Raw genomic sequence first — 13,238 nt, 5'->3', positions numbered from 1 at the left:
AAAAGAAGTATCAGGAGACATAAATCAACCTATTATCATGTAGACATCAATCTTAATATTATCATGAAAGAGTCTATAGAACTAGGTAATTGCAGGAATAACCACAAAGAAAAAAAAATCCTTCAATATAATATAAGGAAATAAATGCACAGGACGTTATAAATTTAAATGTGCAGTCATTTCCCCCCACCATGCTTGGCCATCCTAAAGCAAGCTGCGCTCTAAACTATTTTTGACAAATAAAAATAAAATCGATCTCTAGGAAAAAAAAAAAAAAAAGTTGAGATCTTTATATAAATAGTATGCCTTGTTCTGTTCACTTCTCTCTACCCTAATAAATACATATCTTCTGAGGCTTCCCTGTATCTATTTCCTTTCATCATTTCTTATGGCACAACAATTCTCCATTGTATTAATATGCCATAACTTATTCAGTCATTTCCCAAAGAAAGGGAAACCAATTTCCTTCCATGTCTCTGTTACAACAAAACAACTTTTCTATAATTAGTTTTGCACTTAAAGTTTCTTTTCCTTTTCCTTTGAATTGCTGGACATATACCTAACACATAACTAGATGTTCCTGGGTCAAAAGGCATGTGCTGCTAAGTGACTTTTTACATATAGTTCCAAATTACCTTCCTGAATGATTAGACTAATTTCCAATTTTAAGAAGAGTGTCATCCCATAGTATCTCCAAATAATATTTTTCCTTTGTTGTTATCTTTATCAATATTAGCATCATAGGAAAGCTCAGAAATGTTTAAATTTGCACTTTTTTTTTTTAACTATTTAGTGATTCAAAGTGATTCTTATATGGTTATTGAAAGCTTAGATTGTCTTCCTCAAGCATTACACATTAATATCCTTTGGCCATTTATCTATTGGATAGATCTCACATTCACACTGGGGTAAAATCTTTTCACAGAAACGGAAGAGATTGCACCCCTACCCCCTTCCCTCTGAGCTGTGTGAGCTGCCTGTCTCGCTCTCACTGCCTGCCCTCAGTCTGCACCCAGTCTGTTTGACCCACCCCCGAGCAAACACAGACCTTCTCTGGCGAATTTCAAGGATGTCTTCTGTTGGTAATTATTTGTGGGTTTCTTTTCCAGTCAAGCATTAATTCCGAGGCTTGTCACGAAGTAAGTTCTGAGAGAAAACGCAGAGCTCAAGCAGCTGTCTGCCTCCACACCGCCATCTTGGCTGGAAGTCTGGGAATGGCTTATATTCTTATAATATTCTGAAATATTTTAACTAAATGCCTTACATAATAAGATATTGGACTTTATAAGAGGACATCTTTACAATAATACTCCTCAATTAGCTATCTTGCTTCTAATTACTTTGTCTTTATTTGTGCAATTTCCCCCATTAAAAAAAAAGAACAAAATTGTTCATTTGATATAGTCATCTTTATCTCTTCTTTGCTCAAGAACCATTCTAACTATAGCTGATATATACACACACACACACACACACACACACACACACACACACACACACACATATATATACATATTTTTTTTCCCCATTCAGCTTTCTATAATGTTTGGACTAGCTCCCTGGAGGGCCTCAGGATCATCCAGAGTCAGGATAAATCAAAGTCCTTGGTCTTTTGGGGGAGAAGTGAAGGAGACAAGCAACTCAGCTTGCCAAAGATGTATCCTGGATTCTGGAGTGACGAGTCCCCAGCTTTTCTCCTCTTCATCCCTCCACCAAGTCACTCTGACTTCCCTCCAATCCTTGCTTACAATTATCTCACTACCAAAATATTCAGCAAGCACCAATGGTGAGAAGAGCCATCACATTACCATATTATCTAAATATGTATATAGAGCCATTATCTCATGTCAAATAGATAATTAGCCTTAAGTGCTCTCTAGTCTGATTCAAGCACACCTTTCTTTCAGTCCTCAACAGCTTTCCACTTTTCTGAGTAGTTTTATTCAATCCCTATTCCAGCAATTTGTGTCTTATGGCTTATCAAATATACTACTGGATTCATTTGCTTCTAGATATTTGCTAACTAATCTATGAGCAACTTTTTAAAAATGCAGAGTTGCTTCAGTATTAGGTAACTTAAAAACACATGGTTAATAATAAAAAAAACTTAAAGTACATAGTTACAAAAATATAAAAATGCTGGCAGTATTTTAAAACATAGTGACTATATCCATCTTAAATTGAAACATAACACTATCTTTAATAAAGAAATGTTAGAGTCTTTTCCAGTGAGAACAGGGGTAAAGCAAGGATATTTTACTTCTCCACTATTGTTTTAAATGGTGCAAACATATACTTAGGCAAAATAATTTCAATTTGTTTTATTTCTTCTTTATTTTTTGTGACTTTGCCATTTTCACTTTTTTTATACTGAGAGGTCCCAATGAGATACTACAGTTGTATGCCACCACTCCAGACCTATGATTTTTAAAGAAAATGACAGTAACCTAGTAAGTACACTTACCTTTTCTTTCAGTACTGAATCATATAGTTTCCTTTAAGTCTGGCCATTAAATAAGAATATTGAAAAATTTCATTAATTACTGATTATTTGCTCTTCCTCTTCTTCATTTTATTTTTCTTTTTCCAGTCAAAAGACTCTTTCCATTGGTTAAGAAATCAACTAAAATAACAAGGAATCATTTTGTTAATTTTAATTGTTATTGACCAGGCACCCAAAGTAGAAATCTGTCATCTCTTTGACTATCTTACTCTACCGCAGTAGAGCTAACTGAATCTAACTTTTGTTTTCTTTAGTATTCCTTGCTTGCCTTAGCAGATTGTCTTCTTTAATTTTACTTGAACTCTCATTTCTCTGACCACATCATTTTTTATGATCTTCCTTCATTACTTGTCCTTGTTTCCATAATCTACACATGACTTTAAAAAATCTGAATTGGAAAATGAGTCTGCCAAGTTTCTGTTTCATATCTTTAGACAACCCTTCCTCTCTTTAATGGAATAATTTTTTTGTTATGTCTTTAGTATTTGAGTCTTGAAGACTGACATTTTATATAAATTTAATGACTAATCCCAATTTTTTTCTGATCTTTGGAAGCATGTTCTTGCAAAATTTAGTATGTGTCAAACTATACCTGGCTTCCTTCTTTATAACATATTTTAAGATATAGTGGTCTCTTCCCTCTCCCCCAAATTACCATTATTTCTACTTCAGTCTCTAGTAAACATCAGATATACAATATCAGTTTCTATTTTTGCTATCTTCACCTTTTGAAGGATAAAATTATCATTAAGCAAGCCAAAACATTATTCACTATTTTGTTTTTGGCAGATATAGAATGAAAGAGAGAAGTCCAACAGATGCCCAGATAATTGATGTCTCCCATCAATACATCATGCTTCTTTTCCAAGTTATGATCTATTCTTGGATTCCTCATCTACTTCCTGTTTCAAGGTGATTTTTATTATACTTCTATCAGTGAATATTGACCAAACTCCTTCCCCTAGAATATAAATATGAGGGTTAAAGAAAGTATTACACAATTTGTAAAGATGACTTTGTTACCTCAAAATCTATTATTACTTTTCTTTGAGTGAAGAAGACTCAATTCTATTTGCTGATCAAGGATGTGCACACTCCTGGTGTAACCTTTAAAACCAATTTTTGACTTTGAGGGAATGCGATTTTTGAAGCATTTTATGAAGGAGGCGTCTCCAAGAGGGAAAAGAAAATGTCTTCCCTTCCCCCATTTCCACCACTAGCCAAGGAATCTAATAGCAATTTCTCAAGAAAAATAAGTTATATATACATTATATGTATTTGTTGAAGAGCTTATCCTAGGTTTGGGGGGGGAGTTGTTTTGCAGTTATTATTCTTTTTAAAAAATTTATTATAGTTTTTATTTACAAGTTATATATATGCATGGGTAGTTTTACAGTATTGACAATTTCCAAACCTTTTGTTCCAATTTTCCCCTCCTTCCCCTCCCTCCTCCCACAGATGGCAGGTTGACCAATATATGTTAAATATGTTAAAATACAAATTAAACACAATATTAGTATACATGTCCAAATAGTTATTTTGCTGTTCAAAAAGGAAATAAAAAAAGCAGGCAGACAAAGAGAGAGGCATTGGGAATTCTATGTAGTGGTTCATAGTTATCTCCCAGACTTCTTTCTCTGGGAATAGCTGGTTTAATTCATTAATGCTCTATTGGAACTGATTTAATTCACCTCATTGTTGAAGATGGCCACATCCATCAGAATTGATCATCATATAGTATTGTTGTTGAAGTATACAAGATCTCCTAGTCCTGCTCATTTCATTCATCATCAGTTCATGTAAGTCTCTCCAGGCCTTTCTGAAATCATCCTGTTGGTCATTTCTTACAGAACAATAATATTCCATAATATTCATATACCACAATTTATTCAGCCATTCTCCAATTGATGGGCATCCATTCAGTTTCCATTTTCTGGCTTCTGCAAAGAGGGCTGCCACAAACATTCTTGTACATATAGGTCTCTTTCCCTTCTTTTAAAATCTCTTTGGGATATAAGCCCAGTAGTAGCACTGCTGGATCAAAGGGTATGCACAGTTTGATAACTTTTTGAACATAGTTCCAAATTACTCTCCAGAATGGCTGGATATATTCACAATTCCAACAACAATGTATCAGTGTCCCTGTTTTCCCACATCCTCTCCAACATTGCGCATTATCTTTCCCTGTCATTCTAGCCAATCTGACAGGTGTGTAGTGGTATAGCAGATGTTTTTTGGAAAGTGGTAATTATAATATAATAACAAAATCCCTTTTCTTCATGTCCTGTTGTTTCCCACACTTTTTATTATACCTATATTTTCTCACATAACTATTATATGTATGTATGTATGATCACATATACACACAAATGTACACAATATATTATATATAGATTAAAACTTTTGCCTTTTGAATGAGGTATATATAATAGGCACCTGCCAGTATGTTGAAATTTTCTCCTACCTTCATTTGTCCAATTGATATCTGAAGATTCATTCTAATTAAAGAGATTACATATAAAGGACAGCATCATCAGAGGGTGGTTATTCTTGGTAGTTTAGAGGTGAAGGAGGAAAGATAAAATATTATCCTTATCATGGAAACTCTTTGACATTGTATAATCAGACTATACTTGAGTAGGTAAAGTCTGAAAATTTTTATCTATATCCAAGACTTATAGGTATATGTTGAAGTTAATTATCTGACCTTGAGTCAGAAGCTTGAGCAAGTTGAATTCAGCTAAATTTGAAAGGAAGCAGATATTAGGAGCAGTAGATAAGATCAGAAACAAAGAAAATAATAGGGACTAAGGTAATAATGAGTCAGGTCAATTAACCAAGAAGCTAATTTATGGTGGAGGAGAAAATGGGTAACTGAGTCTCAGGCTATATTCACTCTTTTCTATCTATATCTGGGGAGTGGGGAAGGCAGAGGTAGCTTAGATTATGAGATTAAAATTTATGGTTCAGTAGATACATAATAGTTAACTTTGGTCTTTATTAAATGATAAGGCTAAACTAGATGGCTTCTGGGGTTCTTCCAGTTCTTAATCTATGATCATATTATTTCAATTTTATTGTGACTTCCATTTTAGTATTGGAAGAAGGAGAGACCCCACATGTAAGGTGAAGCCCACATATGATGAGGCTTGTCATTATGTGACTCAAAGGGAGGCTGCATAGACATCTCTAGTCTTTTCTCTCCCTATTCTTTTCTGAGGAAAACTGGTTTCTTCCAGCCAGGGAAGTAGTTGATTGGGCCACCACTCTGTTCTTTCATGAAAGAGAGGTACCAGACTAAAACTCTATTTCTTCTAAATGGGTTTCATTTAACTTTTGATTGCTTTGTCATTTGAAGGAGAATGGAGACTACAAGCCAAGGCTTGAAGCTTTCTCACATAATATCATTTTTACAATAAATATACACATAGAGAACTGGAAAGAAACCAATGGGTTTCTAACCAATTTCTATCCAAATCATAGTAAAACAATAATTGGAATAGGCATATGTAAGAGCAGAAAATACCTAACCTTTTGAGGTATCATGGATCCCTATGGCAGTTTGGTAAAGCTTGAGCTACAATGTTTCTCTTCCTTTTAAAAATAACATTTTAAAATGCATAAACATATGTAGGATTACAAAATAAAGAAATTATGTTGAAATATAGTTCTCAAAATATTTTTCAAAAAATAAATTTGCCAGTCCTAGGTAAGACCTCCTCTTACATTAGGTCAAAAGAGACCATCATGTAAACTCCTAATTAGTAATGAAGGAAAATGCTTTTTTATATGTCTATATTCTCAATGGCTATATGCACATTTTTAAAGTGCATAGTCAAGAGAATTTAGCCTTGACCATGGAGGGGGGAAACATCCAGTCTCTAAAATCTGATAAACTTTTATTAACTTGTGTATTATATTCTGAATAAAACATTATAAATATATGCATTATGTTGGAAATAAAATATTTCATGGAAATGCTTCCAAACACAATATTAGTTCATTCCTAATGTAATAACCAAATGGGATCATGTAAAAGAAATGACTCCAGGAGTTATCAGTGTAATGATGCTGCTGTGTAAGAGCCTTGCTGTCAGGCACCTTATCTTCTCCCTGTTTTCATGGTTTTCATTTCATCTAAAATGTGGTATTATAACACTTTATAGAGTCAATCATTTTGCTATTTCTGAGATGAAGGGTTTCCTAATGACTAACTAACTAACTAACTATATATCTATATCTATATCTATATCTATATCTATATATATATACATACACATATATATGTATACATATATATATGTAGACATAACATGTACTATATATGCAAATATACATGATACATAATAGATATGTGTATATATACATATTATATGTGTGCAGGTACATACACACACATATTATATATATATATATATATATATATATATATATATATATATATATATATATATATATATATATATATATATATATATATATATATATATATATATATATATATATATATATATATATATATATATATATATATATATATGTATCTGTATACATACACATTTGACCATTTTCTTCTTTGGAAAATTATACTGATAAATGATTCCCCCTAAAATTTTTATTTGTTTATTTCTGGTTAAGAATCTTGGGTAAACATTTGGAGAAAGCATGAAAAACTTCCAAACAAAATGATCACTCCCAAGACAGAACAAGAAAGCAAGAGATGAAGCCCTAAATGCTCTGCTTAACTACTCATGAAGTTTGGGAATGTATTGTACAAAATTTAAAATTCTGTTTAAATCAGAATTTTTATAAACCTCTTTGGGCCTAGCACTGTGATTTATATAATAAGGCACTTAAAAATGCTTAATAAATTGAACTGAACATTGCTAACAGTTGAATGTTCCCCTCTCCTTAAATTAATATTTCTGTTATACTTTAAGATAAACATATTTTTCATATCTTATTTACACTCAAACTTCCCCATCTCCCTCTGAGATGATAAGTTCAACAATCATTTCCATTTTATGGATGAAGAAACTGAGGACCAGAGATATCAAATGCCTTGACCATTGTCATAATGTTGGTACACATCTGGGCCAGAGCACTCAACCAGATTTTCTCCCTTTTTAATCTAACAATCTCTCCAAAATACCAGCCTTTTGAGTTTTTAAAATATTTTCCTAATAGCAACCATTAAAATAAATACTGGAAATCTCATTATCCTGATTTTTCCAATAAGAAAATTGAAGCTCAGGAAGTTAAAAGGTCATAGGGTTACTATCAATCATGATCTCATTGTAGGTCTTCTGATTCTCTTTCCCCCCATTATTATCGTACAAGCAAAATTATTACAAGCATAGTTTGCAGACATCATCAGGACTCTCTAACTTTGAGTGAATCATACCCAATATTTTAGTTTACCTATAAGCATTAAATGCTCTATTTGCAAATTTTAAAGCTATAAAAGTAGGAGTGTCCCATATGCATCTCATACAGAGCGTATCCCTTTTAGATTTTGGTGAGCCAGGACAAAGAAAGGTTTTGTTTGGTTGTTTCAAAGCTTTGTGTTTCTTTTGGGGGTTTTATCAGCAAAGATATTGAATTGATTTGCCATTTTCCTTACCAGCTGATTTCACAAGTGAGGGAAGGCCATGTCCAGTTATTTGGATCTGTCTTGACACTGGTTCCTAAGGACAAAGTAATGTTAGAGACTTTGTATGGCCCTCCCTCATTTAAATTTAATTCATTTGCATGTCATGGCATCCATTCTCTAATGTCATCGTCCTCTTCAAGAATGAACGATAAATAATAACATTTCTCTTAGTAGGAACTCTGTTTTTAAGCTTTGGTGTGTTCAGAATGTGATATTGCCATAGCTACTTAAAATTTCGAGTTCTGGTTATTATAGCTTATTTTCAAACTAAAATTTGTTTCCATCATGTATAAAATACAATAATAATTTGAAGTGAAAATTATATTGGGGAGTTCTACAGTTGAATTATAGTCCCTTAAGAAATAATAAAAGTTACAAACTGGGACCTTCTGTGTGAAGAGAAACAGATCCAAGAAACTCAATGTAGCAATAAGCCCAGGAGTACTGCTGCCCACAGAAGGCACAGTTTGAAGAAAAAAGGGTTAAGACAAACCTGCCTTGCTGGAGACATGCTTTCTGTGAACATACAGGAATATTTCATGTATATGTGCCCACTCTATCCACTGATGCTGGGGTATATTTGTTACAAAGAACATTCCAAGTTTGCAGGGGAAAGTTTTATTACTCTTGTCTACACTATCCCATTTCAGTAAATACCTTTGCTTTGAACTATTTATGCCATTAGCTGACTATTAAAGGTGATTGCACTATTGAAGTCGTGTAACTATAGTTTTAAGAGCGCAGAATCATGGACTATCTTGAATCTGTGGAAATCATCCCCTAAGAGGTCTAAACCATGGGAGTTATAATACCTCTAGCATGTATAACAAGACTCATTTGCATTTTTTTATCCTTTATTTTTTACCCATTTAGTCCAAACCCTTTATTTTATATATTAATAGGCCAAGGAGGTAAAGTCACTTTTCTAAATCACAACAAAATGTTGGAGGTGGAATTTAAGACTAGTCATGTCTCCAACCTCTCATCCTGCCATTGTCTGACATTTTCACCATGAAAATTAGAATTTCAAAGTTTATTATCTATGGAATTAACTCTATGAGGTGATGACTTTGGCTATGACAATTTACAAAAGAAATGAAATACAAAATAGCTTTTGGGACTGTGTGGCCCCATTGCAGTTCAGTAACAATTATAGGAAGGGAGTGCAAGGGATATGAAGATTCATATGATTTTTTTAGGTGACATATAAGAATGGATAATACCTTATCCACTGGCCAATTAATTGACAAAGCAGTAGAAGAACTAGTTTGCATCAGTACTGAAATCTTCATTCTAAAGAAACCATAAGGACTAAAGAGTCAGTTGACTTTTTTTTGTTTGTTTGTTTTTTTCTTTAATTTATTTTCTTCCCTTTTTTTAGTGAGGCAGTTGGGGTTAAATGACTTGTCCAGGGTCACACAGCTAGGAAGTGTTAGTGTCTAAGGCCAGATTTGAACTCAGATCCTGCTGGCTTCAGGAACAATGCTCTATTCACTGTTCCATCTAGCTGCCCCAATCAGTCAACTTCTAAGAAGTTATATGATAACAGGTGCAAATAGTCATTCTGGTTCTGATTTTTGTTAGCAACATGGAACTAACTGCTAAAGTAGAAATAGCAGAGACTTTGATGTCCTTTCTATCATAGGGTTCACAACAGAAGAGAAAAAAGGCTAGATGTGATCTAAGGCTAGGCATTCTGGTCTTGGGGAGAATAGATTTCAAATAATTAATAAAGAGTGTAGGCACAATTCAATGACCTAATATGTTGATGGAAAAATAAGCAGGAGAAAAATGGAAAGCTTTAAGAGTGAGATTCTGAAGATTTAATCAGAAATGATTCCAAAGATATAGAAAAAAATGGGGAGCAAGCTAGCAGCTTTACAATGTAGATAGATAGGGAACTCAGAGGCTAAGTTGTAAAATTTGTGCATAGGAGATGCAAGTAAGATATGTACTGAGGATGAATGAAAATGTCTTAGAAACATCCTTGTAACAATGTATCAGGAGCACTAAAGCCAAAAATGAGTTGGAGTACTAATGAGTGAATGGTAAAAATCAACAAAAAGAGACATTTTTATAACTCTAATTTTTTTGGGAAAAAGGAAATCAGTGACAAAATATGAATAGAGCTTTTGGTGAATAAGTTCAGTCCAGTCCAAATAGAAGAATGATTTCTTTTAGAAGGTGTTTATGGGTGACTTGGCACTTGTATTACATCAGAATATTATAGATCCTCCTCAATGAGATTCACAACCAAAAAAATAAGCCTAACATTCTACATAGGAAAAACCAAATGGAAAAAAGAATTTCTGCTATCTAGATCAGGGGTGCCCCCTTTGCAAGCTATATAAAACCTCCAAATCATTTGCTTAACCAACCACATTTGATGAGGAACTGAAATCTTGACTTCTATACGTTGATAATTTTGTATGGACCATGAATGATGTTACAAATATCTAAATGGCCATTGGGAAAAAAAAAAAAAAAAAAAAAAAAAAAAAGATCTTTTTCCTTCTAGACCAACTAACTGTTGGTCAACTTCTGGTTTTTGTAGTGATGAAGATAGACTACTTCACAATCCTTGATCCTTTTATTTATAGTCTCAGGGCTTGGGTTGGACCAAAGAGGTCAGTAGTCTGGCTGACAGTGCTATTCCCAAGATTTTTTAGGCTATTTGCCTTTTGAGATATCTGACAAATCTTATTCATATAGAAATCTAAATCATCTCAAAAGATCTGTTTATTTTCCCCCAATCAAGCTGTATTGTTCTCAAACATTGCTTTACTTATGGACATGCCATCTATGTCTTCTTGCCTTGTCATTGATGTTGTGTACCCCTATCTGTTAATTTTATGATATTGCCTTTGAAAACATTTTATTATAATGTTAATGGGTTTTATTGATTGTCTTTCTCAGGACCTTATTGCATCAAATCAAATCAAACAAGACACCTTTGCTATACGCCTCAGGGTGTTAGTTTGATCCTGGGGGCAGAAGAATAATCTTCACAAGTCACTCATAGATATAAATATTTTAGGAATTATAAATTCTGAAGTCAAAACAGGTGGAAAGTATTACTTCTTACTGTAATCTGAGCTGACAAAGCCAGACATATAGTGAAATATAGTTGTGTTCCCCCCAAAAAAACTGAGCAAAAAGGCACCCATGCAAGAAAGGAGAAACATGCACACACACACACACACACACACACACACACACACACACACACACACACAAAGTGGCTGAGTGAACAGTTTAATTAACTCATGCAATTTTAATTAAAAACATAATGTGTCAAGAGAATGAATAATGCCTTGGGGCAATAAAATAGCTAAATTTCCTGCTTAATCTTCTGTTTCATATCATTCTTGGAAGTAGAATATTATTGTTAATGAAAAGACTTCCTCTTTCCTCTTCCCAAAAGAAAATGTGAATTCTCTTCCCACACTTTACAAAATGAGCACAACATAGTGAGTAGCATATGAAAATATCTTGTCTTGTTTTCTTTTCTCTATGAAAAGGCATCTGATTGGCTTCCATTTTACAGTTTAATTTATCATCTCCTTAGTGACTAGATCTTACTATTTACTATTATCCAACAAAGAAGTAAACTATCATTTGGATTAGGTTAGCTTCTTTAGAAGCATGCTTTTGGGGGGGATAAAGAGTATGGGATTTGGGGATGACTATTTTTTTTTTCCAATTTATTTGACAATTTCATTAAAGGAAGTAGCATAGAACAGGCATTATCAAAAAAAAAAAAAAAGGTATGGTCAGAACAGGATGTAGATTAGGAATGGAGTAAAATGAGATACAACAGTTGGAGCCGCCCAATAGCTAGATTTATGCCTTTGAAATATTAAAGCAGCAGAAGAAAGTCCCCAGTGCTTCTCCATGGAAGATTTATGGAAAGACATGAACAAAAATAGCACAAGAGAAGAAGATGTGAGGTAATCAAAATAATAAAATCACAGATCCATCAAAGTCTCAAGCAAATAAGAATGTAGGATAGACCATATTGCCTTAGAGATCTGACTTTACTCATATACATTATTAGAATGTTTGATATGTAAGCATTTGTCAAGTTTTTTTGTTGAATTTTTGAACTAGAATAGAGACCTTTGCTTTGTATATAAGGTTGTAAGAGAATTGAACAGAAAAGAAAAGATACATTACAAGGTAAGTGTAAGAATGGGAAGAATATACTATTGAATTCACATGGCTAGAGAGATATGGAAATCAAGAATTACTCAGATTGGTTTCCTAATTTTCAGCAAAAAGATGCTTTTTTTTTCTGAATTCACAATTCTTGATTTTGCTACATTGGGACAAAATATAGTGTTCTGTATTAAATGAAGGAGGAGTTCATGGCAGAAAAACCATCAATAATGCTTGTCAATCATATTTTTATCTTTCAGAAGATTAATTGAAATACATATTCCATATGTGATCTTGAGCAAATCATCAAACTGACTGTGGCCATAACTTTCCTCACTTATAAAATTAAGAGACTGTACCAGATGTCTTCTGAGGTTCTTTCTATTTTTAATTCTATCTATCCATGATTATATGTAACAAATTCATTAACTGAATTTTGTTTCTTTTCATTTTTATATGTCTCCGACTTTGGGCTGCTTCCATAATTTGATACACATTTTTGCAAGTTTGGTCACTGGGGGACCTGGGGGATGACTCTTATTGCAAGTTGCTGAACACTCTGAAAGTATACACTCTTACAACTATAGCTAATGAGTCCCCATTGGCGATCTTGCCTTCAATAGTAAGTCAGTATAATCAATTATTTCAAAATGAAGAGATTTATTAAAATAGTATAGTAAGAACCAAAACTGAAAAATATTCTTTTTCCTTGAACCTATAATCCACTCTCTCTCAAATACACACAGAATCTTTGGGAATAGTGGGAAGAATTTAGAGGACATTAATGAGGCAGACGTATAGAGTAAAAATCTAAAATGATAGTGCTCTCCAGTCCCTTTATTTTTTCCTGTTGTATGTTATTTGGTTCCCTCCACCATTAACCCTGACTTGAGGTACAATTTTCTGCTCTCTAAGGCTGCTCTT

This window comes from Sminthopsis crassicaudata, chromosome 1 (assembly GCF_048593235.1).
Source record: "Sminthopsis crassicaudata isolate SCR6 chromosome 1, ASM4859323v1, whole genome shotgun sequence".
Classification (NCBI taxonomy): Eukaryota; Metazoa; Chordata; class Mammalia; order Dasyuromorphia; family Dasyuridae; genus Sminthopsis; species Sminthopsis crassicaudata.
The sequence above is the reverse complement of the archived record's forward strand: the minus strand, read 5'-3'. Positions refer to the sequence as shown.